The sequence below is a fragment of the Pleurodeles waltl genome, chromosome 9 (genome assembly GCF_031143425.1).
Source record: "Pleurodeles waltl isolate 20211129_DDA chromosome 9, aPleWal1.hap1.20221129, whole genome shotgun sequence".
Lineage (NCBI taxonomy): Eukaryota > Metazoa > Chordata > Amphibia > Caudata > Salamandridae > Pleurodeles > Pleurodeles waltl.
The window spans coordinates 113994710-114021572 of record NC_090448.1 but is presented as its reverse complement, the minus strand read 5'-3'; the positions used below and the strand labels follow the sequence as shown (position 1 = coordinate 114021572).

At 46.4% G+C, this 26863-nt stretch overlaps 1 long non-coding RNA gene across 1 annotated transcript; it reads left to right on the top strand.

The window, feature by feature from the left end:
• Positions 1 to 2605: 2605 nt before the first annotated feature.
• LOC138258588 (uncharacterized) lies at positions 2606 to 13947 on the top strand. The gene is made up of 3 exons (XR_011198436.1): positions 2606 to 2913; positions 9565 to 9685; positions 13294 to 13947. It is a non-coding gene; the product is annotated as an uncharacterized lncRNA (long non-coding RNA).
• Positions 13948 to 26863: the final 12916 nt, after the last annotated feature.

Genomic DNA, 26863 nt, shown 5'->3' with positions numbered 1-26863 from the left:
GGTCCTGTCTATCTCAATGTTCTCAGGTGGCCTTTTTCTGTCCATTCTGGCTGAAAGAAAGATGCGTCAGGTGGGCTCCATATTTACAAGTTGTTTGTATCATTGTAATAGCCCGCACTTCTGCCACTTTTACAAGGCTGGGCTGTTTAGTATGGTTTCGTATTGAAGGCTACCTTTGCTTTTCCGTTTGTCTACTACTTCACTTCAAATAAAGTCCTTTGGGAGGGAAGTGAAGGGGGAAGGAGGAGAAGGAAAAGGAAGTTGGGGTCGGTCGTGGGGAGGGGAGGAGTTGGTTTATGAACGGATGGATGGATTGTTTGATTGAGCAGAGTTCCGTATTTTGTGGATGAATGTCCCTGGTGAGCGGCTGGATAAATTGGTGGGTGAATGAAATTGGATGAATGGATCGATCAAACTTTGCGTAAACTGTTATGGCTAAATGAACTGGGTGGGCAGATGGACGGACGTACAGACAGACATACAGATGGACATATCGATGGATATACTGGTCATGTATAGCTCCCATGACTAGATTTGACAGGACACTACATTGCTGCGCGTTTCCAGGCACTGCTGACAGGAACAGCAGGTGTAGCCTTTTGTAGCACAAGCGCCTGCGTGGCCTGCTCACAGATGGAGTGTTCCCCTCTCGCCTACGGTTTTTCTCCCTGGAACGAACAGGTGAAAGCGCGGTGTGCTTCAGTTGCCAATCCATTCCAACAACATGCTTTCATGTAAAGCCCTCGTGCTGCTCGAAGCAGCGGAGAAGCCTCTGCTGCCAGCTCATTATTCTGAATTGCAGCCTCTCGTTCTAGTGTTGATAATATGTTGTGACACAGAATTCCATATTTGTGTACAATGAGTGAACGGGCCTTTCTTTCAACAACTACAGAACAGTTTGCATCTGAATGAGTAAATAGAATTTCCTTCCTCTGAGCGTGGGCTGGCGAGAGCCTGGCAGGCCACAAAGGATTGCTTGTTCTTTCTCGTTCTCTGACTGCGCACCAATGGGGGTGAACCTCTAGCTTGTGTTGACGTTTCCCAGGCTGTGCAAACTTCTTCAGCCGTCAGACCTCCACGTGAAGCAATATGTCAAAGGGAAGCTTTGCCCCGCGGAAGAGCGCGACTTATTCTGCGAGATCCGCTCTCTCGTTTCCTGGTTATTAAATATCCATGTGTCACCAGGGAGCCATCAGAGACGAGGAAGCAATCTGCCACCCGCAGCACTCCATCCAACACCGTCTTTCTATCTTTCTTCTTCACCACTCCCTGCCATTGGCGTAACGAAACTGAAAGGGCCCCTCATGCACAGAACATGGCGAGGGCAACACCCCTCCCCTCCCCCCCCCCCACCCCCCAGACTCCGTCAGACCAGTTGTTGTGCTGATGGAGCTCCCTTGAACTTGCAGCTCCTCCCCACCCCAAACCCTCCGCACCGCTGGGGCTGCGGGGGCCTTTGTTGCGCCCCTGATCATTCCCCACCCCAGGCACCTTCTGAATTTATGTTTACCTTGCCGTTTCTACGAGTTTATCTCCATAATGCCTACAATCATCTGAATTTCCAGCTCTTCGTCAACACTTCAACCACCAACACACACTTCTCTATTTACTTCTTCCTTCTATACATTGCAATATCATTAACCTCGGCCTTCTGACCGAGGAGATGTGGTCTATCGGCAAGAGCTGCTGACCCTTGGTACTGGGAAACCAGCAGTTCCCTCCTCAACATCATGCGATTTTGGTCAAATCGATCAATCGCTACAAGTTAACAAGCATTTGCAATGCAATAGGTTTCGCGTTTTCTCGAGATAGAGCTATTAGCGTTATAAATTCCTAACTGGAACTTTCTTGTCGCACAATTTAAAAATAAAAAGTAAAAAAGTTGACGTAAGCTAACCGATTCAATCCGCCACGTGAGCGCAAAGGATAGAGACAAAAGGTAAAAGACAAGGGACAAACGTGAAGCAGTTACTAGCGAAAACAAAGGATTTCCGAAAGACAAAGCCCATGAACGAGTGGTAGCGATAGTGTGCGGTGGGCGTGGTTAAAAGCCCAGATACATACCAACACGTCAGAAAAAACGGGCGCCCAGGCTACCGGTTCATACAATCCAATCAAGCCCAGTGTTAATAACCGTTATTTACTCTGTGCTGTTTTTCTTGTCCTCTGAGATAAAAATCAGCCAATGCAGCTTGTTTTATTTCCTGATCTTCCACCAATTTACTTTTTCCTGACTGCTCGCTATTCTTGTTATAAAGGTCAGAAAACAAAAGCACATCCCCAACCAAACATGTGTCTTCTGTTGTCTCCTGTTTACAAATTTCTTGCAATACTTCCTAGTTTGTCTCGGCTGCCTCAGGTAAATCTTCTGATATTTAGTGCTAGCATGTTTGTATTATGCCATTAATCAGTGATATATGTTACCCTCTTCGAATCGTGTAACCTCTGCTTTTCGGCCTTTTCCGGAAAGGAAACTCGGCCCACCCGGGTCAGACAGAAGCAGCTGATCGCTTCTCTGGACGAGCGAGGGGATACACGATTCAACGAAACGCTAAACCCAGTTCAGGCTATAAATTGCTGACGCTTGTCTAATAGTGCAGCAGGTCATTGCTCCACAAGATGATAAGCCAGAACGTACACATAACTGGTGGAAATGTTCAAGCCCGTCTCGTGTGCCGTCCTCTGGTGTAGCACTGAGGGCTAGTGAGATCTCTGTCTGCTCTCCAAATAGATACGGAAGTGAAGAACGACACAGAAAAGACAGGAGGTGAAGAAGAGAGCCAGAGTGGACAAGAGGAATGGGAAGAGATGCGGCGCAGGGAAGAGGGGAGATAACTAGCAGGTGAAAGAAAGGCACAAATTATAAAACATTGAATGCAACAAGAGGCACTCATAGATTCACCACATGCCATGGTGAGTGCAATTCTGAGTAATCATAAGCATACGATAGTGTGCCAAGCAAAACAGAAGGGCTTATTAGGTAGGTCACAGCTGCCTTTAGACCAAAACAAATGCAGCTTAGGGTGACCACCCGTAAATTTCACGGACTGTCCGTAATTTCGCCCTGCTGTCCGTTGTGATGAAAGCTTTAACGGCATTTGTCCGTAATTTTAGCCTTTCACCTAAAGAGCAATGGAGGCAGGGCGAAATTAGGGCAGAGGAGTATCCCCAGCTGGACTGGAAGGCAGGGAGTCTCCTGTACTCTGAGGGAGGGAGGGGCAGACAGATAAGAATCAGACCTTCTTGCCAGGGGGTCTCCTTCCCTAAGGACATGCAAATGTGCCCAACTGGTAAATCTGCAAATACAAAAGGGCTTGAAAACCTGCATTGACTTTACTAAAAGGAGTCACTTGAAGTTTTCTGATGGCAAAGACATTACTTTTAGAGAGGTTTTGTAATGGTGTTCCAAGGTGAGCTGTGGAGTGTGTGGTTTTAATGGAGTGTTATAACATTTTTTAGTATTAGGTATAAACTGTATATTATTCAAATCTGTATTTCAGAAGCACTCTTTTTTTATTTAACCAAAATGTTTTTGCGCATTTTGTAGCAGCCTTTATTATGATGTAATTGTATTTTTCACAGTTCTTTCAGGTACTTCGGTACCTCATAGCACTAACAAACATTGGCAAAGCAATAGGTCTCATCTACGAAAGAGTTATTGGCTTTGTTAATGTGTTTTAGCCATTAGCCATGTTATACACCAGAGTACCTGCTGTTCAGCATGGCTTAAAGTTAGTGGCATAGTGGTGTGGAGTGGAGTAGAGTAGCATAGGAGCAGTGGCGTAAATCCCAGTGGTGCAAAGTACAGTGCAGTGGGGTACAGTGCAGTTGTTTAGAGTGTGTTTGCGTAGAGTGCAGTGGTTTAGAGTGCAGTGGCATGGAGTGGCGTGGGACAGAGTAGAGTGGCATAGAGTGCAGTGGAGTAGAGTTGCATACATTGGAGTGGCAGAGAGAGCAGTAGCGTAGAGTGGTGCAGTGGCATAGATTGCAGAGTAGACTCACGTTGCAGGGAGTGCAGTGGCGTAGTGTAGAGTGGTGCAGAGTAGAGCAAAGCGCTGTAGAGGGGATTGATGCAGAGTAGAGTGGCATAGAGTTCAGTGGCATAGAATGCAGTAGTACATAGTACATCAGTGTTTAGTACAGTGGTGGAGAGTGCAACGCTGCAGAGTACAGTGTCAGTGCAGTGATGTAGAGTGGCACAGAGAGCAATGATGTAGAGTACAGTGGTACAGAGTAGAGGGCAGTGGCGTACAGTGCAGTTGTTTAGAGTGCATTGGCGCAGAGTGCAGTGGCATAGAGTGGCATGGGGTAGAGTTACATAGAGTGCAGTGGAGTAGAGTGGCATACAATAGAGTAGCAGAGTGCAGTAATGCAGAGTGGTGCAGTGTCATAGAGTGCAGAGTAGACTCATGTGGCACAGAGTGCAGTGGTGTAGAGTGGTGCAGAGTGTAGTATTGTAGAGTGGTGTAGAGTAGAGTATAGTGCCTAGGGTGCAGTGACATAGAGTAGAGTGGTGTAGAGTTGCAGAGTAGAGTGTCAGTGTAGTGGTGTAGAGTGGTACAGAGAACAGTGACATAGAGTACAGTGGTGCAGAGTAAAGGGCAGTGGCATACAGTGCAGTTGTTTAGAGTGCACTGGTGTAGAGTGCAGTTGCATATAGTGGCATTGGGCAGAGTAGAATGGCATAGAATGCAGTGGAATAGAGTATATTGGTGCAGAATGCAGTAGTACAGAGCAGAGTGGTGTAGAATATAGTGGCGGCCAGTGCAATGTTGCAGAGTGTCAGCGTGCAGTGGTGTAGAGTGCATTGAACTAGAGTGCAGTGGTCAGAGTGGTATAGAGTACAGTGGAGTAGAATAGATTGTTTCAGAGTAGAGTGCAGTTGCATAGAGTGGAGAGGTGCAGGGAGAGTGCAGTGGAATAGAATGCAGTGGCACAGAGTGCAGTGGCATAAAGTAGATTATTTCACAGCAGAGTGAGGTGGCTTAGAGTGGAGAGGTGCAGGTTATAGTGGAGTTGCATAAAGTGACAGAGTGTGATGGCGTAAAGTAGTGTAGAGTGCCATGGCATAGAGTGCAGGGGTGCAGAGTAGATTAGAGTGATGTACAGTGTATTGATGTCGAGTGCAGGGGCATAGAATTGAGTGTTACAGAGTAAAGTGCATTAGCATAGATTGTATCAGCTTAGAGTGCAGTGGCGTACAGTGCAGTGTTGCAGAGTGGCAGAGAGTGGAGTTGTGCGGATTAGATTGGTGTTGCCTAGACTGGAGTGGTATGGCGTGCAGACGAGCAGAGCGCAGTGGTGTAGAGAGGCATACAGTGCAGTGGCATAGAGTAGAGTGGTACAGAGGAGAGTACAGAGGCATAGTGTGAAGCAGCATAGAGTGCAGTGGCATAATGTGGAGTGGTTCCAAATGGAGAAGAGTGCAGTGGCATGGAGTGGAGTAAAGTAAAGTGATACAGACTAGGGTGCAGTGGCGTGTAGTGGTGCAGAGAAGAGTGGAGTGCTGTATGGATGATATGCTAACACACTGCCATTACAGACAACACATTTTTGATTAAAATGACCATTACATTTGCACAGATATACAGTTTTTCAAATCAAACTATACTGTGCACAGATGATGATGTGTGGAAATTGCATCACCTAATGCAATGATTTGTTTTAGTCATGTAAAGGTATTTGTTTCCAGCACAGTTCAGAATTAACAAAAATGTGCTTGATTTGTGCTTCTAATTCTGATATATTCTGAAGTTTATTTAAATGTTGTCATGTGATAGAAAAAACTCTTTCCTAACCCCAGTATCCAGCAAGATTGTTGCATAAATCCTCTCACTTTGAAGTCAGAGAAAGGAAAGTAAACACTAAGTTCCCACCGAAGACAGAGCCTGACATTTGACTTTGTTCTTTGAATGCACAGCAAATATGATAAGATAAGAACAAGATTTACAGGCCTGTTTACAGAAAGGGAGCACTCAACAGGACACTGTAAATAAGGGTTTGGCAAGGGAAGGGACGAATTCAAGCTGCATAGCCTAAAACAAATAAAGCCAGCAAATTGAAAGCAACAAATTGTGAGTTACAAACCACAAGGTCAATGGCAAGCAACGGGCAGAATGCATTCACAAGGAAGCACTATGAATTTACTTAAAGTGACAGCTGTGGGGTACTTTGTGGGGAAAGTCCAGTATTTTAGTCCATATCTTGCAGAGGTTTGGCTACATCAATCACCCAGGTAGTATGACGAGAAGACCTGGAGTGGTTTCCATGTTGCAGGATAGGTCTGTACACCCATTCTATCAGTTTGCCACCATTTCCTATGATACAGAGCTTCTAGCACACCTCTTGTAGGGTTAGTGCTAGGTGGCAGGCATGAAATAGGGCATTTAATGATTATTTAAGGTGGTTGTAAGTAAGGAGTTGACCGGGGTGAAGATGGTAGTCTGCCACAAGGGTTTGGAAATTTAGTAGTTCACTGTTCAGAAACAAAGTCCCCAATTTTAAGACACCTGCAACAGGCCACTGATGGAGTTGCTCTGAGCACAGCCATCCTGTGCGAGTGGGAAGGCTTAGCAACGGTAGTGCAGGAGCATAGGCTTTCTTCGTGTCACTGAGTTTACAGGTTCTGGCAAGGCAAGAGAAAGCCATGCATGATAACCCCGGATGGTGATCCGTAGAATGGTCAGTAGGAAACGATGAGCAGTGCATTAAGCCTTCTTTAAAAGTCTTTACTGGTAAACCCCATCTCATGCAGGGAGGTGGGCAGAAAGACAGTGAGCCACCCATTAGACATCTGCAGCTGAATAATAGCATTCTAAGTCCAGAAAACCTAATCCACCCGCAGTCACAGTTAGCTTTAGGGTGGACAGAGCTCCAGATGGTGCCGCAGTGCCCAAATCAGATGTGTGGCCTATCTGAAGAAGGAATGAAGGACGAGCAGGGGAAGGTTTGCAAAATAATACTATCATTGGGGTAGCGCACCATCTTCACTAGTGCCACGTGGCCTTTACAGAAAGCAGAAGAGAAGACCAAAAAACAAACTGGGCTTGGAGGGACCGTTCGCTCTGCCGAGATTTTCATCCTGGAAATCAGTGTAAGAATGGTAGATATTAATCACTAGTTATCAAAAGGTAACTGGTTCCCAGTTCAATCTGAGATCTAATTGTATATGAAGGCGAAAACAGTGCCATATGTTAAAGAAACACTAATTAAAATTTAAGATTTTTAAATTTTGTTTGTGCAATTTACATCCCAAATATTTTGAAGATTCTATGTGTACTTGACACTTAGGGATAACCCAGATCTCTAGTTTGGCTTTTGCTCAATTTCAAAACTATATAAAGACATGGACAAAGCGGGAAATTGCCTTGCACAACCTTGCAAGGGGTCTGGCCCCTGCTCACCCTTCAAAAGCACTAACAGCGGACCATTGCACCAGAAGAGTTTGCCAAGGTGGATGGGTGTTGCTTGTTCAACCACTTGACAGTGCCCCTTCTGTTTCGCTCCTGTGTGCAGAGACAACTCCCCAGGTACCCAATACCTTCAAATAGTCTTGGTGGATCCATCTTGTCTGATTTTAGGCATTTTCCCACCTTGTTCTTCTCTTCTTTATTTATCCAGTTCTTAGCAACAACCCTTTGAATTACTTGCCGTGGATCTCCCATTTGATCTCAGTTTCATCCTCCTCTTTGATTATCTTTGATTGGTAGTCCGGGCTCCCATTTCTGAGATAAATGTAGAGTTTCATTCATACACTCTAGTGCAGTGAGACTACAGACAAGTTATGGGTACATCACATCCTGTTATTAGATGTGAGACTGTCACCCACACCATCTGCCCTGCCTCTTTGAAAAAAAATTAGGTTGAAAGTCCATGGGAGGTTGGGGTAAGCCAGATGTTTTTGTTCAATTTGTTTAAACTAGCATAAGGTTAATTACCTTAATGTGTCCCAAACTGTTTGCCATGGGTTTTTAAATGTTCAGAAACATAATCAAAATGTTACTGTTACTTTCTCTTCAGGAAAGATCGGGTAGATTTGGGTAGGGGTGATGACCTTGCCGCAGTAATGAAGGGCATTAATTTACTACTGAACAAGGACTTAATGTGACACCTGAATGTAGCATACCAAGAGGCAATCTCAAAAGGTCCACAGTGAATAAAAAGTGCTATGTTAAAAAAGAGTAAATAAATGCACTGGCAACATAGTGAGGCATGGCCTCTCTTGCGCGTGTCTGTAAAACTGACGTTTGTTCTTGAATTTTTCTCCTGAATTTTGACCCTTTGTTCTGAATTTTTGTCCTGAATTTTGACCCTTTGTCCTGAATTTTTAACATTGCTGTCCAGAATTTGCCTCAATGCCAGGTGGTCACCCTAATGCAGCTAGAAGTTGTAAACCTGCCTATTGTGTACATGACGGATGGCTCTTCGGTGGGTTAAAGCACCGAAGATGCTGCTTCCCTGCAGCTCTTTATCAACGCACATGAAGTCTCAGCTGTAGCCATCCAAAAATAATAACAAGGATTTAAAGCAAGCTGGGGGTGGGGAAAAGTCCTGGGTGAAACCTCTGATTTATGGAGCAGAGTTCCTGGCTGTGCCCTGCATCCTTGATTTATCTCTCCCGTACTGTTTATCCGCAGCTCGTAGAGTTAGGAGAAGTGTGATTTTAAGTGCTGTATAAACAAGCAATGGCCAGGGCACAGGAACATGAAACCTCAAGGGATGCCCAGCGCTATGGAGTGCAGGAAGAGGAGAGGCAGCTGCGGGTGCACTTTCCAGGGCTGCTTGCTGCTTCACTGGATGTACACAGAAAGGGAGGGGACTGGAGAGGGGTGAGTGGCGACGGCTGAAGCAGCAAGGCAGGAGGTGGTTAAGGGAGGGGGAAATCATCTCACATTGAAGTCACACATAAGACCACAATTTAGAGACCTGTGTACAGAAAAGCTTGTAGCTAGTCAAAACTCTACCACTCAGGAGAAATGCTCTTTCAGATGTTAAAAAAACGAGCTGGCCCTGGGAAAGCCTCCCTCTGCTGTTGGTTTTATTTTTGCAGAGGGAGCTGGTGGGGAGGAGGGCCTGAACATGCACCCACAATGTAAAACGAACAGGCAAATACTTGAAAAAAAAGTCCACTACAGAAGAGATAAACAGGACATAGTGTAAATATAAAGTAGTTGATGCTGCTCCCAGAGAGAAAAAGGCAGGACAAAGAGGCAGAACTGACCATTAGCAAACAAGGATTTTTAAACAATGCTGCAACCAACAAATGAAATAGCTTTGAACTCACAGTACAAGTATACTTAAAAGTATACAACACGTCTAACGCTTACACTCAACCTAAAAATTTGTGGTGTCTTAATGTCACACACCAGGAATTTCCCACCATTTCTATAATAAGAGCTACTTATGTTCAATTAAAAACGTTCTTGAGCTACTAACACCAGTTATCAGTATTACAGTTGTTGCATCTTCCTTCCGGATTCCGTTATAAAGTACTATTAATTTTAAACATCAGCTTATCAGTTCTGAAAATAGACTCATCATGCATATAAATGTATTATTTTCAAGATTCGACCAGAGAAATGTTTTTAATTTGCTGGGCTGCACATCGGAGAGCTACTCAGAAGTCCATGGAGTATGAAGAGCTACTGGTAGTTCCAGAGTTACTCATTGGAGATCCATGCCCTAGGTAAGGTATGCACTATGTACAACTCAAAAATATTGTTTCTCTAAGTTGTGCTTTGATCTCTAGTTCACTGTTGTTTATTGTGTGGGATGTTCTCTCTTTCTCTTTCTCTCAAACACACACATACACTCACACACTCATACAGATTTTGTCCTATTTATTTTCCCTTTCCAATACAATTTTGATTCTCTTGCTTAACCCCTTCGCTGCCAGGCCTTTTCCCCCTCCTGTGCCGAGCCTTTTTTTGGCTATTTGGGGCAGTTCGCGCTTAGGCCCTCATAACTTTTTGTTCACATAAGCTACCCATGCCAAATTTGCGTCCTTTTTTTCTAACATCCTAGGCATTCTAGAAGTACCCAGACTTTGTGGGTTCCCCTGAAGGAGACCAAGAAATTAGCCAAACTACAGTGAAAATTTTGTTTTTATTAAAAAAAATGGGAAAAAAGGGCTGTAGAAGGCAGCTTGTGTTTTTTTCCCTGAAAATGGCATCAACAAAGGGTTTGCGGTGGCAAGATCACCATCTTCCCAGCTTTCAGGAACAGGCAGACTTGAATTGTAAAACCCAATTTCTCAATACAATTTTGACATTTTACTGGGACATACCCCATTTTTACTATTTTTTGTGCTTTCAGCCTCCTTCCAGTTAGTGACCAAAATGGGTGAGAAACCAATGCTGGATCCCAGAAAGCTAAACATTTCTGAAAAGTAGACAAAATTCTGAATTCAGCAAGGGGCCATTTGTGTACATCCTATAAGTGTTTCCTACAGAAAATAACAGCTGAAATAAAAAATATTGAAATTGAGGTAAAAAAACTGCAATTTTTCTCCACGTTTTACTCTGTAACTTTTTCCTGTGATGTCAGATTTTTGAAAGCAATATACAGTTACGTCAGCTGGACTCTTCTGGTTGGATATATAGGGCTTGTAGGTTCATCAAGAACTATAGGTACACAGAGCTGCACCTTACAATGGGTTTTTATTCTATACCAGGTATACAGCAATTCATTTGCTGAAATATAAAAAGTGAAAAATAGGTATCAAGAAAACCTTTGTATTTCCAAATGGCCACAAGATAAGGTGTTGAGAAGCAGTGCTTATTTGCACATCTCTGAATTCCGGGGTGACCATACTAGCATGTGAATTACAGGGCATTTCTCAAATAGACGTCTTTTTTACACACTGCCTTACATTTGGAAGGAAAAAATGTAGAGAAAGACAATGAGCAATAACACTTGTTTTGCTATTCTGTGTCCCCCAAGTCTCCCGATAAAAATGGTACCTCACTTGTGTGGGTAGGCCTAGATCCCACGAAAGGAAATGGCCCAAAACACAACGTGGACACATCATATTTTTTCACAGAAAACAGAGGTGTTTTTTACAAAGTGCCTACCTGTGGATTTTGGCCTCTAGCTCAGCCGGCACCTGGGGAAACCTAGCAAACCAGTGCATTTTTGAAAACTAGACACCTAGGGGAATCGAAGATGGGGTGACTTGTGGGGCTCTGACCAGGTTCTGTTACCCCGAATCCTTTGCAAACCTCAAAATTTGGCCAAAAAAACACTTTTTCCTCTCATTTCAGTGACAGCAAGTTCTGGAATCTGAGAGGAGCCACACATTTCCTTCCACCCAGCATTCCCCCAAGTCTCCCGATAAAAATAGTACCCCACTTGTGTGGGTAGGCCTAGTGCCTACGATAGGAAATGGCCCAAAACACAACGTGGACACATCAAATTTTTTCACAGAAAACAGAGGTTTTTTTTGCAAAGTGCCTACCTGTGGATTTTGGCCTCTAGCTCAGCCGGCCCCAGGGGGGCATAAATGGCCTAAAATAAATTTGCCCCCCAACCCTCTGGGAAGTGACCCTTGCCTACGGGGTTGCTCCCCTGTGTGACATTGTCACACAAAAAAAAAGATCCCTGGTGCCTAGTTGTTTCTGCCCCCCTTGGGGGCAGATTGACCTAAGATCGGCCGATCTGCCCCCAAGGGGGGCAGAAATGGTCTAAATACAATTTGCCCCCCAGGGGAGCGACCCTTGCCTAATGGGTCGCTCCCCATCTCTAAAAAACAAACAAACAAAAAAAAAACACCCCCAAAAAATTAGCCCTGGCGCCTAGAGGTTTCTGCCCCCCCGGGGGCAGATCGGCCTAATAACAATAGGCCGATCTGCCCCCAGGGGGGGCAGAAATGGCCTAAAATAAATGTACCCCCGGGGAGCGACCCTTGCCTACGGGGTCGCTGCCCTTGCGTGACGTTGGCGCAAAAAAAAAAGATCCCTGGTGCCTAGTGGTTTCTGCCCCCCTTGGGGGCAGATTGACCTAAAAACAGCCAATCTGCTCCCAAAGGGGGCAGAAATGGCCTAAATACAATTTGCCCCTCCAGGAGAGCGACCCTTGCCTAAAGGGTCACTCCCCATGTGTAAAACAACAACAACAAAAAAAAAGCCCCGGTGCCTAGTGGTTTCTGCCCCCCTCGGGGGCAGATCGGCCTAATTAAAATAGGCTGATCTGCGCCCAAGGGGGGCAGAAATGGCCTAAAATAAATTTGACCCACAGGGGAACGACCCTTGCCTAAGGGGTCGCTCCCCTTGTGTGAAATTCACGAAAAAAACTCCCTGGTGTCTAGTGGTTTCTGTCCCCCTTGGGGGCAGATTGGCCTCATAAAAATATGCCATTCTGCCCCCAAGGGGGACAGAAATGGCCTAAATATAATTTGCCCCCTAGGGGAGCAACCCTTGCCTAAGGGGTTGCTCCCCACCTCTAAAAAAAAAAAGAAAAAAAAAAGATCCCTGGTGCCTAGAGGTTTCTGCCCCCCTGGGAGCAGATCGGCCTAATAATAGGCCGAACTGCCCCCGGGGGGGCAGAAAAGGCCTTCAAAAAAATGCCCCCCCTGGGAGCGACCCTTGCCCAAGGGGTCGCTCCCTCATGCCAATTTCCTTTTGTAATAGAAACCCCTGGTGTCTAGTGGGCATTTCAAAAGCCGGATTGCTTTACAATCCAGCTTTTGAAATGCTCAGAGAGACTTCAAAGGGAAAGAAATTCCTTTCCTTCCCTTTGAAGCCTCTCCGGCCTCCTCCACATGATCGGAAGAGAAATGCTTTGCATTTCTCTTCCGAAGCGATGGGAGGAGGCCTCTGTGATTGTCAGCGCGTGATCGCGCTCTTACGTCACAGGGGGGTCTGGGGAGTCAGGGGTGGAAGGGGAAGGGCTTCCCCTTCCATCCCTGCCTTGGGGGGTGGGGGAGAACCCCACGAGGGAGCGCTAGCGCTCCCTCTGGGCTCTGTGCCCAGGACGTAATGGTTACGTCCTGGGCACACGAGCACTGTGCCTCAGGACGTAACCATTACGTCCTGGGCACAGAAGGGATATTCTCTCTCTCCCTCACTCCCTTTCTCTGAGTTATCCTTTTGCTATCTGCCATTGGTCTTTCCCACTTTCTCTCCTGTTGCCCTGCCAAATTCCCCATTCCCAATCACTTCCAAATTTGCTTTCCTCCCTCTTCCCTCTAAGATCTTCCCTTCTCTCTTCCTGTAAGGATAAACGTCCCTGCAATGTATAGAGACAGTGGTGCACTATAACTTACTTGACATGTTGTCCCACTCTGTTTTTCCACAGTGCCTTCATACTTGTTGAGAAATCTGGAAGTCACTAGCACCTGATAAATTATGAAAAGAGAGTCAGGGTGGGAGAAGAGACTGCGTAAATATCTTCTCCAAAGAATGCCAACCCTCCCAAGGATGGACATAATCATGTCAAGAATTCCAGTAGTATGCCAAGTATGGTCATATGTATATCTGGGGGAGGGTGCCTTCATTCCAAGGATGCCTACAATATTTTAAGAAAGACAAAGTGGTGCTAGTGCCAGCATTATGACCATGTTGAGCACCATGATGGCAAGGATACTCACAATGTGCATTGAATCATAACATTATGCCAGCTTTAAGTGGGGAATGAGCACTGTAATGTTAACCTGATTGTGAATAAGATGTATTTTCTACCTCTGCATATGTACCTCTGGATTTTGGGTGGATGGGCTTGTATATCATTGGTACATTTGTAGATGTATCTGACATCTGTGAGCACTTACAATGACAATTTAGAATCATCGTGGTCTAATGAGTTATTCCTCTGCTGTTCTAGGGTAGATCGGATAGACTCATATGTTCTAGAAGGCTGTGAAGTTTTGCTCTTGAGTCACAGCTACATCGACTTACAGCAATGTGACTCTTCTAAACCAATAAACTGCACCTTTCAAACATCCTCAAAATATTCATTGCTATGCTGATTCATTCTTTGGAAGTGGGAGTCCAGCTAGAACTATTTACTAAACAAAGATCTATTCTGACTTCTCAATATAGGTCGCATATCAAGAGTTCATGGATTTTGTCTCTTTTTTAGATTGAGCGTAAGCATACAACCTCTTGTATACTTTTAAGTATACTTCTTCTGTGGGCTTCCAGGTATTTCATTTGTAGTTTAAGTGTCATTTAAAAATCCTTGCTTGCTAGTGGTCAATCATGCCTCTTTGTTCCTCCTTCTTCTGAGTGGGAGCAGGGACCAACTACTTTATGCTTTACCCTGTTTATCTGGTCTGTAGGGGACATTTCTTTTTCTTCGTTTCCTGCTCATGTCCAGGGAAGCTGCCCTTTTTATTTGCAGAGCATTCTTGCTCTAAGCTTAGTGTAGCTGTAAACAAGGCTATAAATCAGGCTGTTAACTTGGTCACATTTGGTCTTTGTGGGCTATCTGTGCCCTCTCTCAGCTGCCTGGCTCCCGCTCATCCTTGGCTTGGATTTTCTTTAGCGAGTGTGGCTACCTGTGATCTGGGTGCTTACAGCAAGGGTGGAGGATTGTTTGTTTATTTAATTATTACACAGCAACACCACTAGGTGGCTTCAAATACTGTGTTGAATTGAAGCCCCTCCTGGGAACCGAAACTAAATTGACCATCAAATGCTTTGCCCCTGGCAACATAAAAGCTTTCCACATGCTGGTGCAAAAGGACTCCCAAAGAAGATTCTGAAATTGGGAAAACTCTTGTTGCAAGTGACTGTTAGTATTTTTCGGTTGGATGAGTAATGATGCTTGCATCATCCAATTGAGAGCATATATACAGCTTTGACTCAAGAAACTTAGCATTTTGGCTTGAGACTTTCACATTTATAATCATGCCAAGGTACTGTTTTAATCTCCCCTTTATATTGGCTGTTGGGTGTATACTCCTGCCTCCACTGGAATGCAAGAAGGTCTATTTTACTTTGAAGAACGACACTCTCATCACACATTCAATTGTTTATCTTCCGCGCATTCTAGGCACAAAGCATTTTTTTATTGTTTTTCCCTATAGTAGGCGTTTTTTGTAACCACTTGAATGCGAGTGTCAAAGCTACTGCCTTTTCGCGTTCTTGTTCATTCTGGACAGTCCCACTAAATGGTGGTGTATAGAAGTGTTTTTGGTGTGTTTAGATCCTGGTGGGATAAGCGATCAGAATACATGTTTCTCCTAATATACAGTGCAGCAGTGTCATGGTTCATTTAGTGAATTTGTGTTAGTACTGATCATGCGGTATCTTAGTCTAACTAGCTTGCACATTATTCTCCGTTGGTTGCAGAGCTAGAGACATTGGGATGGGAATTATTTTTCAAAGAAAGGAGTTTGCCAAGTGCTTAATGTGGCGATCTTCCCAGAGACAGAGGATGTGCCTGTTTTTCCGTTCGAGAGAAAGGAGAAAGTTAAATTGTGTTTCAACTCCGTTTTCCAGTGAAAATGTGAGGGGCATATATAGGCAAGCCCCAACATATTCACACCTTATAACTGAATGTCATCCTTTTGGCTTTACCAGTGCTTATAGACAGACGAAGAAGGTAAATGGAAATGCTTGCGATATTTCAGGGCTACTGGAATTATATGGCAGGAAAAGACGAAATTATGAGGTAGGGTTAAACAGTTTATGTTGCAGGAAAGTCCAGGTATGAATTTACAATGCCAATAGCTCTAACACAAAAAAAATGCGAGACCTATTGCCTTGCAAATGCTTGTTAAAATATCACATCACAACAAACCCCCCTGTTTTAGATGGGAAAGAACTGATGTTTGTAGATGCTATGTTTATACTAGCGAAAAAATGCTTATGTACCATCAAACGTAACTCAGTGGTGTTCAAAAATAGTTATTGAAGAAAGCAGATAAATGTATATCTAAGGGGCCAACTTATAGTGGTCATGGAAGAGTAATATCATTTAGGAATAGAATTTAGGCCGTTTTTTTGTTGTAAGGACCATAGATGCAAGCTAGTTGCTAGTAAAAAGTTGTGGGGATGGATTATGCTTAGTCTTGATGGATTATGCTTAGTCTTGATAAATACAATGGGAAAAAAAGACTCGAAATTCTTGAGCAATGTTTTTGAAACTAAAATATCTGCAACGATGTTCTTGTGTTTAATTTAAAGATAACAAACACAGCGGAAGAGAATATGAAAGAGTATTTGACTCTGTGGCAAGGCCTATCTATCGATAGAAACGTTACATCAAGAGCTGGGTTTGGCAGGAATGCTAGAGGGAAGCATCATGCGGAGACCGTCAGGCCCTGGTATCATTTAGCAAATGGCCTAATTATTGCAGTAGCAAGTATTAAGGGTTATTGAACATTAGTACAGGAAAAAATCAATTTAATAGTCTTGTGAATGTGGAATTCTCTCAATTCTTAGGGCCTGAATGTACGTTTTTCCTGCATCCCAACGTCAGTCAGGGTGGCAGAGGACATTATGTTCATCGCCTTGAGGGAATAGCACCCGCCATATTAACATATCACGGCTGGCCCTGTAGTAATCTGTGTGCCTTCAGAGGAATTGCTGTCACCGCAGTTCCTAAGAAGGTGCCTCAAATTTAGTGCATGGCCGCTGTCTTTCACGTGACTGCACATCAAACTTTTTTTTTCAGGAACAAACTTCCAAAGTGCGAGCTTGTTTTTGAAAAACAAAAGCTAATGAATCCCACATCCTGGGATTTTTCTCCCTAAGTGTGTGGGGCCAATTTTTATATTTTTCCGTGTGTTCTAGTGACAGACAAACAAATATTCACTATCCTATCTAAATAGGGATGTGATAACTCTGAAGGGCCCTACTACATCAGCTAGTTGGGGTAAGTTTCCAAAGGCAGAGCCAGTGGGTGTACCAACGTCAAAAAGATGAAGCTTCACCCAACAAGTATAGAGTATGTAGACTGAGGATTTGGTGAACAGGGTACTCCACCATTATTCTTATTAAGTACACTGTCTGACAAACTTTAAATTGGGCTATTATTCTAGAAAATGGATTTGCCACAATTTTATCTAAGAATCGCTAAGTACCTTAAAGTCAAAGTGTTCTTTTTAAATTTCAAAATAAGTACTGTATAATATTATGAAGAATGACAAAATAATAAAAACACATTTTTAGGTCACATCTGCCCCTTGTGTGAAACAAAAATCAAAGGCAAAAATCATTCATTTTTTGGTTTCACCATTTCAAAGCTGCTTAAAAAACATTTTCAAAACTATTCATATTTTAAAAATATACGTACCATAACAATTATGATGGATATTGTGATCACACCCATGCTTATTAATATCTACTATCAATTGTGTACGTAAAAAAAAGTTGTAATTATTTTTTTCAGAAAATGTTCTGTAAGGCAAAACTTCGGGAAATAGGACAGCATTAGAAATAAACAAATACATCTCATCACCAATTGCCACTCCAAACGCTTCATTTCTGTCAATTCATTTTAGTGCATAGTCCACAAGTGAATTTGGCAGGATGCAGAGTAAAAAGGCACAAAACCAATGCTGTGTTTCGGATAGCCTTTTGTCCTTTCTCAGGCTCCCACTGAAAAGACTCCACACACTCCTGGCAAGCTTGTTGGTTTTGAGAAGCAGCCTGTCATGACCCTTATTATGTGTCATAAGGGACCCACACCTTCCCACCTTCTCCCCTTAGAGGTAGTTCCACTCCATGTATCACATCTAGTAAAAAAGTGAGCGTGTATTTTAACTTAAGGGAGGGAGGGGAAAACTATAGGAGAGAGAGGAAAAGAGTCAACAATACCCTCATATGCAGCAGGATGGTCTCAACAAGACACACAAGCTTTATTATACCCATAATGTCACAAATGCAGCATACTCATCAAGGGGACTGTACGAATCACAAAAATGTGTAATCTACCTCCCACAGCATTATAGACACTCAAGGCATTTGTGATGTACTGACAAACATTTACAGCTCCAAAGCCAAGAACCTGGAAAATGTTCTATTCAGCAAATGAGATGGGCAGCGCCAAATTCAACCTACATCTGTCAGAAAAATAACACTCTACCCGGCAGATGAGGGTACCATTTCAGTATGCTCTCTGGCATTTAATTCATGATACCCATTGAGACAGTGGTTCCATCTCCTCACAAGGAGACTCGCATACTCATGAACATCCTCCTCACCACCTCTTTACCTTCCCAGTTAGTCACCCTTAATTAAATCCTTAGCCACAAGCACATTTGCTTGCAATTAACTCCATCCTAACGAAGCAACACCTTGAGTCAATTCAGGAAATGTTCTATTATGCCAGCAGAATCTTGTGCAATTTCTGACATTTGCATTATGGATGTGATGCTAAGTGCTTGAGATTATGCCACCATGCCAGGCACGTGAATGACATTTTGTTTGGTTTAAAAACAAAACTTGGTTATATGTGAAAATATTGTTTCCACAATCCCATCTTTCCTTAATATTGTGGACCAAGTATCCTGGGCCAAACTATCAAGGAGATAAGTGCATGTAATTAAGTATGGATTGATTGTCCTTAACTCCACATCTACATAACTTGACGATACAAATATGCAATATTAAGTAAAGTAGGACTATACTTGCATATATATGCCTACCTTTTTGATATTTTGGTTGTCAACATTTTGCCCATGATATTATGGTAGGATAATATTGTGGAGATGATATTCTAGTGGTATTAGACCTGACAGCCTTAGGGTGGTCACCTCTAACTTTTTGCCTGCCTCCCTCCACTTTTTGGACACTGTTTTTGTTTGCTGGTTTTTAGACTCTGCGCACTTTACCACTGCTAACCAGTGCTAAAGTGCATATGCTCTCTCCCTTTAAACATGGTAACATTGGATCTTACCCAATTGGACTATTTAATTTACTTATAATTCCCTAGTAATGTGCACTGTATGTGCCCAGGGCCTGTAGATTAAATGCTACTAGTGGGCCTGCAGCACTGGTTGTGCCACCCATTTAAGTAGCCCCTTAACCTTGTCTCAAGCCTGCTATTGAAAGGCTTGTGTGTGCAGTTTCACTGCCACTTCGACTTGGCATGTAAAAGGACTTGCCAATCCTAAAACACCCCTTTTCTTACATATAAGTCACCCCTAAGGTGTGCCCTAGTTAACCCCTAGAGCAGGGTGCTGTGTGGGTAAAAGGCAGGACATGTACCTGTGTAGTTTACATGTCCTGGTAGTGTAAAACTCCTAAATTCGTTTTTACATTACTGTGAGGCCAGCTCCTTTCATAGGCTAACATTGGGGCTGCCCTCATACATTATTGAAGTGGTAGCTGGTGATCTGAAAGGAGTAGGAAGGTCATATTTAGTATGGCCAGAATGATGATACAAAATCCTGCTGACTGGTGAAGTTGGATTTAATATTACTATTGTAGAAATGCCACTTTTAGAAAGTGAGCATTTCTCTGCACTTAAATCCTTCTGTGCCTTACAATCCACACCTGGCTGGGTTTAGTTGACAGCTCCTTGTGCATTCACTCAGACACACCCGAAACACAGGGTACTCAGCCTCACTTGCATACATCTGCATTTTTAATGGGTCTTCTTGTGCTGGGAGGGTGGAGGGTCTGCTCTCACACAAAGGACTGCCACACCCCCTTCTGGGACCCTGGCAGACAGGATTGAACTAAAAGGGGTCTTGGTGCACTTTTAAGCCACTCTTTGAAGTCTCCCCCACTTCAAAGGCACATTTGGGTATAAAACAGGGCCTCTGCCCTACCACCTCAGACACTTCCTGGAGAAGAAACTTGTAACCAGAACCTGCATCCTGCCAAGAAGAACTGCTTGGCTACCCAAAGGACTCACCTTACTGCTTTCTCTGAAGGCCTGCTGCCTTGCTGTTGCCCTGCTGCCTTGCTGTTCCCTGAAGTCTCTGGACCAAAAAGACTTCTCTCTTGCAACTGGACTCCTTGTGCGGCAAAAATCCGACGCACAGCTTGCTAAAAAAGAAGCACTGCCTGTTCTGCGGTGAAAAATTCACCGCATGCTGAAACGGGATACAGCGCTTGACTTCGCAAGGAAAGATCGACGCAGAGCCTGCGGTGCGACCGGAACTTCGACGCACGGACCACCAGATCGACGCACAGCCAACCTGGGATGACGACGCCTGACTTCCAGAGGGGAAATCGACGCAGCGCCTGCCGTGAGGGAGAAATTTCCCCGCACCACCCAACGGAACGACGCAGAGCTTGTCAACAAGCCCAGGATTCCACGCACAGACCCTGGGGCATCTGAAAACCCCGCAACCCAAGGAGGATCCACGACCGAGCACCGGAAATCGACACCCAGCCGTCCCGGCGTGGAAACTAAATGACGCATCAACCGCGTGCGGCCCGCGAAATCGACGCACACTCCTTTGTTTCCATGCTTCTCCTCCTCTGCGGCCCTTTGCGGAGATTTTTCACTCAAACCAGGTACTTTGTGCTTGAAAGAGACTTTGTGTGCTTTTAAAGGACTTAAGACACTTTGGGGGTCATTCTGACCCTGGCGGCCGGTGGCCGCCAGGGCCACCGACCACGGGAGCACCGCCAACAGGCTGGCGGTGCTCCCTCGAGCATTCTGACCGCGGCGGTTCAGCCGCGGTCAGAAGCGGCAAGTCGGCGGGCTCCCGCCGACTAACCGCTGCTCGGGGGAATCCTTCATGGCGGCGGAGCGCGCTCTGCCGCCATGAGGATTCTGACAGCCCCTACCGCCATCCTGTTCATGGCGGGAAACCCGCCATGAACAGGATGGCGGTAGGGGGTGCCGCGGGGCCCCTGGGGGCCCCTGCCGTGCCCATGCCAATGGCATGGGCACGGCAGGGGCCCCCGTAAGAGGGCCCCGCAAAGTATTTCAGTGTCTGCCTTGCAGACACTGAAATACGCGACGGGTGCAACTGCACCCGTCGCACCCCTGCAACTACGCCGGCTCAATTTTGAGCCGGCGTCCTCGTTGCAGGGGCATTTCCTCTGGGCCGGCGGGCGCTCTTTTGGAGAGCGCCCGCCGGCCCAGAGGAAATGTCTGAATGGCCGCCGCGGTCATTTGGCGGCGGTACTATGGCGGACGGCCTCCGCCGTCCGCCATAGTCAGAATCACCCCCTTTATATCACTTTTCAGTGATATCTTTACATTTTATTATTGCATCATTGATTGTTTTGACCTGCAAATATCCAGATAAATATTATATATTTTTCTAAACACTGTGTGGTGTTTGTTTGTGGTGCTATATGGTGTTATTGTATGAGTTATTGCACAAATACTTTACACATTGCCTTCTAAGTTAAGCCTGACTGCTCAGTGCCAAGCTACCAGAGGGTGGGCACAGGATAATTTGGATTTTGTGTGACTTACCCTGACAAGAGTGAGGGCCCTTGCTTGGACAGAGGGCAACCTGACTGCCAACCAAAGACCCCATTTCTAACATTGGTGATCAGCGGTGAGGATAGGACTTGTATTTGTACAGTGACAAACAGTAGCTAAGTATTCCACTACCTACCCACAGTTGAAGGTCAACTTTTTTATTTCTTTTTGCAACTCAGTTTTTCCTGTCAATTTTTGACTGAAATCCTCACTCAACATGCCTCAGGCTGGGTGTCAAGCAGGAGATTTTGACCTAGCCCTGTTGAAGACATATAGGGCCTGATTCTGACCCTGGCGGTCACCGGCCACGGGAGCACCGCCGACAGACCGGCGGTGCTCCGAAGGGCATTCTGACCGCGGCGGTTCAGCCGCGGTCAGAAAGGGTAAACCGGCGGTCACCCGCCGGTTTACCGCTGCCCTTCTGAATCCTCCATGGCGGCGGAGCGCGCTCCGCCGCCATGGGGATTCAGACACCCCCTACCGCCATCCTGTTCATGGAGGGAAACCCACCATGAACAGGATGGTGGTAGGGGGTGCCGTGGGGCCCCTGGGGGCCCCTGCAGTACCCATGCCAATGGCATGGGCACTGCAGGGGCCCCCGTAAGAGGGCCCCGCAAAGTATTTCAGTGTCTGCTATGCAGACACTGAAATACGCGACAGGTGCCACTGCACCCGTCGCACCTTCCCACTACGCCGGCTCAATTCTGAGCCGGCGTCCTCGTGGGAAGGTTGATTTGCCCTGGGCTGGCGGGCGGCCTTTTGGCGGCCGCCCGCCAGCCCAGGGCAAATCTCAGAATCACCGCAGCAGTCTTTCGACCGCGGTGCAGTGTTCTGACGGGGTTACTTTGGCGGGCGGCCTCCGCCGCCCGCCAAAGTAAGAATGACCCCCATACTGTCAAACAACTGAAAGGGTTCTGCAGGGATAAGGGAATACCCACCCAAGGTGCCTCCAGAAAGGAGGAATTTCAAATGGAGCTGAGGGCATGGGCAGAAGCCCATTCAGAGGAGGATGCTGAGGAGGAGGGTCCAGAAGATGGCCCCTCAGAGGATTTCTTTCCATTAATGGATACTGTTACCACTGCAATTGTGCCCCCTGCCAAACCAGGGAGCTGTGTCTCTTATCAAACCCTGACCGCAGAGGAAAGGAGAGAGGAGAGAGAGTTTCAATTGCAAATGGCAAAATTAAAAATTGAGGCTCAACAGGAGGAAAGGAGGGCAGAAAGAGAAGCCAAACAAGCTGAGGCTGAAAGAGCAGCCAAGCAGATTGAAGCTGAGAGAGCTCTGGCTGAGAAAAAAACTTTTGTTAGCTCATGAACTGAGTCTCAAGGAGCTGGAGATCAAGGCAAGACAGTCTGAGTCCAGCAGTGATGGTGGCAGCATACATACAGGACATGTTGGAGAGAAAAAGGTTTGTATACCCAAGAGTGTGGTGCCCAGTTTTGTGGTGGGAGATGGTATTGACAAGTGGCTGGCTGCCTATGAAGTTGCACTAAGGGCTCATGGGGTTCCTGAAGGGCAATGGGGGGGGGCAACCTTGTGGTTTTATGTACCCCCAGAGGGAAGGGACACACTCCTTACACTAGATCAACGTGATCACTATAACTATCCTGTCATGAAGACCGCTTTACTGGCCAAGTTTGGACTTACCCCTGAGAGATACCGTCAGAGGTTTAGGGACAGTACCAAACTTTCTACACAAACCTGGGTTGACTGTTTTGATTTCTCCAATAAGGCACTGATTGGTTGGGTGCGGGGCAGCAAAGTAGATGATTACAAAGGGTTATATGACTTGATTCTGAGAGAGCATATGCTCAGTATTTCTTTTACAGAGTTGCGCCAGCACTTGGTAGATAGTAAGCTGACTGATCCCAGGAAGTTTGCTGAGGAGGCGGACCTCTGGGTTAGCACCAGAGTGTCCCGAAGGGTATCTGGGGGGGACACCCACAAAGATGGTCAGGGTTCCCAACAGAAGAAAGAGGGGTGGGGAATAAACTTACAGATAAGGAACTCTCAAAAGGCCCCAAAAAGAATTCCCATGGAGTGGGTGGCAACTATTCCTCTTCCAGATCTGGGAAAAAGACAGGGTATTTTGATAAATCATCAGGGAAATTCATCCCCAAATGCTTAGAGTGCTACCAGCATGATCACTCTAAGGGCGACTCCCAGTGTTCCAAGAGAGTACCGTCCAGTACCGGACAGACACCTGGGTTGACTAGTGTAGTGCTCGGGGGAGGAGACAGACCCAGATAGCTTTGGGGAGCAGGCAGATGTTTCCCTAGTATCCCTGGGAGAAAGAGAAATGGTGCCCAAAGCCCACATGCCACAAAATACTTCCAAGTATAGGCAGTGGGTCACCATTGATGGGCAAAGGGTGGAGGCTCTGTGTTACATGGGAGCCAGCATTACTACTGTCAAGAGTCAACTGGTGTCATCAGAGCAGATAGTCCCAAATACATTCCACCAGGTCATAGTCGCTGACAATCATGAGAGTCACCTACCGGTGGCTCTGGTTCCCTTTGAGTGTGGGGGGGGCGGTCTCTGGTACTGTGAAAGTAGCTGTGAGTCCTGCCATGCCTGTAGATTGTCTGTTAGGCAATGATCTTGAGCATACTGCCTGGAAAGAGATAGAGCTCAGATCCCACCTGGAGATGTTAGGTTTGCCTGAGTGGGTCTGCATGACCACACAGTCCATGGCTGCCCGGGAAGGGAGTCAAGGGTGTCTGGAGCCTGGAACAATGGCCCAGACAGCTGCAAAGAGGAAGGGCAAGAGGCACGGGAAACCCACCTCAAATGTTCCCACGGTGGTGGACTGGGCCCCTGAGGAGGAGGAGGCCCCTGAGCCAACTGGGGAGGACATAGCTGACCTGGGTAACCTACCTGAACTTGCTGGCTGGCAAGTAGAGGGTGGGACAACCAGGGCAGAATTCTGCAAGGCGCAGAAGGAATGCCCCACCCTTGAGGGTCTGAGGCGACAGGCCACAGCCCAAGCAGCAGGTGACGCCTCTGGCACTCACCATATTTACTGGGAGAATGATCACCTTTACAGTGAGCCTAAGGTTCCAGGTCCTGGGGCAGCCCGTGTGCTGGTGGTCCCCGAGTGTTACCAGGTCTTCCTACTGGGTCTGGCTCACGATATCCCCCTGGCAGGACACCTGGGCCAAGGCAAGACCTTTAACAGGCTTGTCACCCACTTCCATTGGCCCAGAATGAGGATAGCCTCAGATAATTTCTGCAGAGCTTGCCCCACCTGCCAGTCTAGTGGGAAGACAGGGAAACAGCTTAAGGCGCCCCTGCTCCCACTCCGCGTCATTGGCACCCCCTTTGAAAGGGTGGGCCTCGACATTGTTGGTCCCTTGGACACCAAAAGTGCCTTGGGCAACAGGTTTATCCTGGTTTTGGTGGACCATGCCACCCGCTATCCAGAGCAATCCCTCTGAGAACAGTGACTGCACCGGTGGTGACCAGAGCCCTGTTGGGAATATTTACCCGTGTGGGATTACCTAAGGAGGTTGTGTCTGACAGGGGCACAAACTTCATGTCTGCGTACATGAAGTCCATGTGGGATGAGTGTGGGGTGACCTACCGGTTTACCACCTCTTATCATCCTCAATCCAATGGGCTTGTTGAGAGATTCAACAAGACCCTGAAGGGCATGATTATTGGCCTGACCGAAGCCATGAGGCGTAAGTGGGACGTCCTCTTACCATGCCTGTTGTTTGCTTACAGAGAGGTGCCCCAGAAAGGGGTGGGGTTCAGCCCCTTTGAGCTTCTCTATGGTCACCCTGTCAGGGGACCCCTAAGCATTGTTAAAGAAGGCTGGGAGAAAGCTCCCAAGACACCTCCCCAGGATGTGGTCAGCTACATGCTGGCCCTCCGCAACCAAACCCAACGCTTCTGGAAGTAGGCCGAAGATAACCTTGAGGCCAGGCAAGAGGTGATGAAGGAGTGGTATGACGGAAAGGCCACTCTGGTTGAGTTCCCACCTTGAGACAAGGTATGGGTGATGGAGCCAGTGGAGCCTAGGGCTCTCCAGGACCGCAGGACTGGCCCCTTTGAAGTTAAGGAGCGAAAGGGGGAGGCCACTTACCTAGTGGACCTCAAGACCCCTAGGCACTCGCTAATGGTTCTCCATCACAACCGATTTAAACCTCATTGTGAGAGGTCTGAGGTCAGTATGCTCCTGGTCACAGATGAGGGCATGGAAGAGGAGAGTGAACCTCTCCCAACCTCCTCTCTGCAAAAGAAGGTGATGGGTCCTTGGGGGTGTCATTCTATCTGACTCCCTGACTATAAAGCAGAAAGGAGACTGCTATGAACAGTTCTCTTCCCTGTTCTCCCTTACTCCTGGACTTACCCATTTATGTGTTCATGAAATTGACACTGGAGACAGCCCCCCTGTAAAGAACAATATTTGCAGGTTAGCGGATAAGGTCAAGGCCAGCATCAAGGAGGAGGTCTCCAAGATGTTGACCTTAGGGATTATTGAGAAATCCAGCAGACACTGGGCCAGCCCTGTGGTTCTGGTCCCTAAAGCTTCTGCCCCTGGTGCCAAGCCAGAACTTCAGTTCTGCGTGGACTACCGGGGTCTCGACTCAGTCACATGGACTGATGCTCACCCCATCCCCCGAGCAGATGAGCTCGTTGACAGACTAGGCGCTGCCAAGTTCCTGAGTACGTTTGATCTTACTTCAGAGTACTGGCAGATCACCCTGACTGAGGGGGCTAAAGAGAGATCAGCATGTTCCACACCTGATGGCCATTACCAGTTCTGGGTGATGCCATTTGGGTTGAAAAATGCCCCCACTACCTTTCAACGGTTGGTTAACGGGGTCCTAGCTGGCAAGGATGCCTACCGTGCAGCCTACCTGGATGACATAGCTGTCTACAGTTCCAGCTGGGAGGAACACCTGCTCCACCTCAAGGAGGTGCTTCAGGATCTGTGACAGGCAGGCCTGACCATCAAGGCTAGTAAGTGCCAGATTGGGCAGGGTTCCGTGGTGTACTTGGGACACCTAGTAGGTGGTGGCAAGGTGCAGCCACTCCAGGCCAAGATTGAAACTATCAAGGCCTGCCAACCACCTAGAACACAGACCTTCGGTGAGAGCCTTTTTAGGCCTCACTGGATAAGACCGCAGAGTCGTCAAGGGCTATGGTACCATTGTGCCACCCTTGACAGAACTCACTTCCAAGAAACACCCTAGGTTGGTGAATTTTTCAGAGGCTTGTCAGAAAGCCTTTGATTCTCTGAAGGAAGCCATGTGCACGGCCCCGTGCTCAAGGCCCCTGACTACTCCCAGGAAATTATGGGCCAGACAGACGCTTCAGAGCATGGCATAGGGGCTATTCTAGCACAGCTAAATGAGGAGGGCTCAGACCAACCAGTAGCCTTTATTAGCAGAAGGCTATTACCACGGGAACAGAGGTGGAGTGCTATTGAGAGAGAAGCGTTTGCTGTGGTCTGGGCACTGAAGAAGTTAAGACCCTACCTGTTTGGGACTCACCTCCGGGTTCAGACAGACCACAG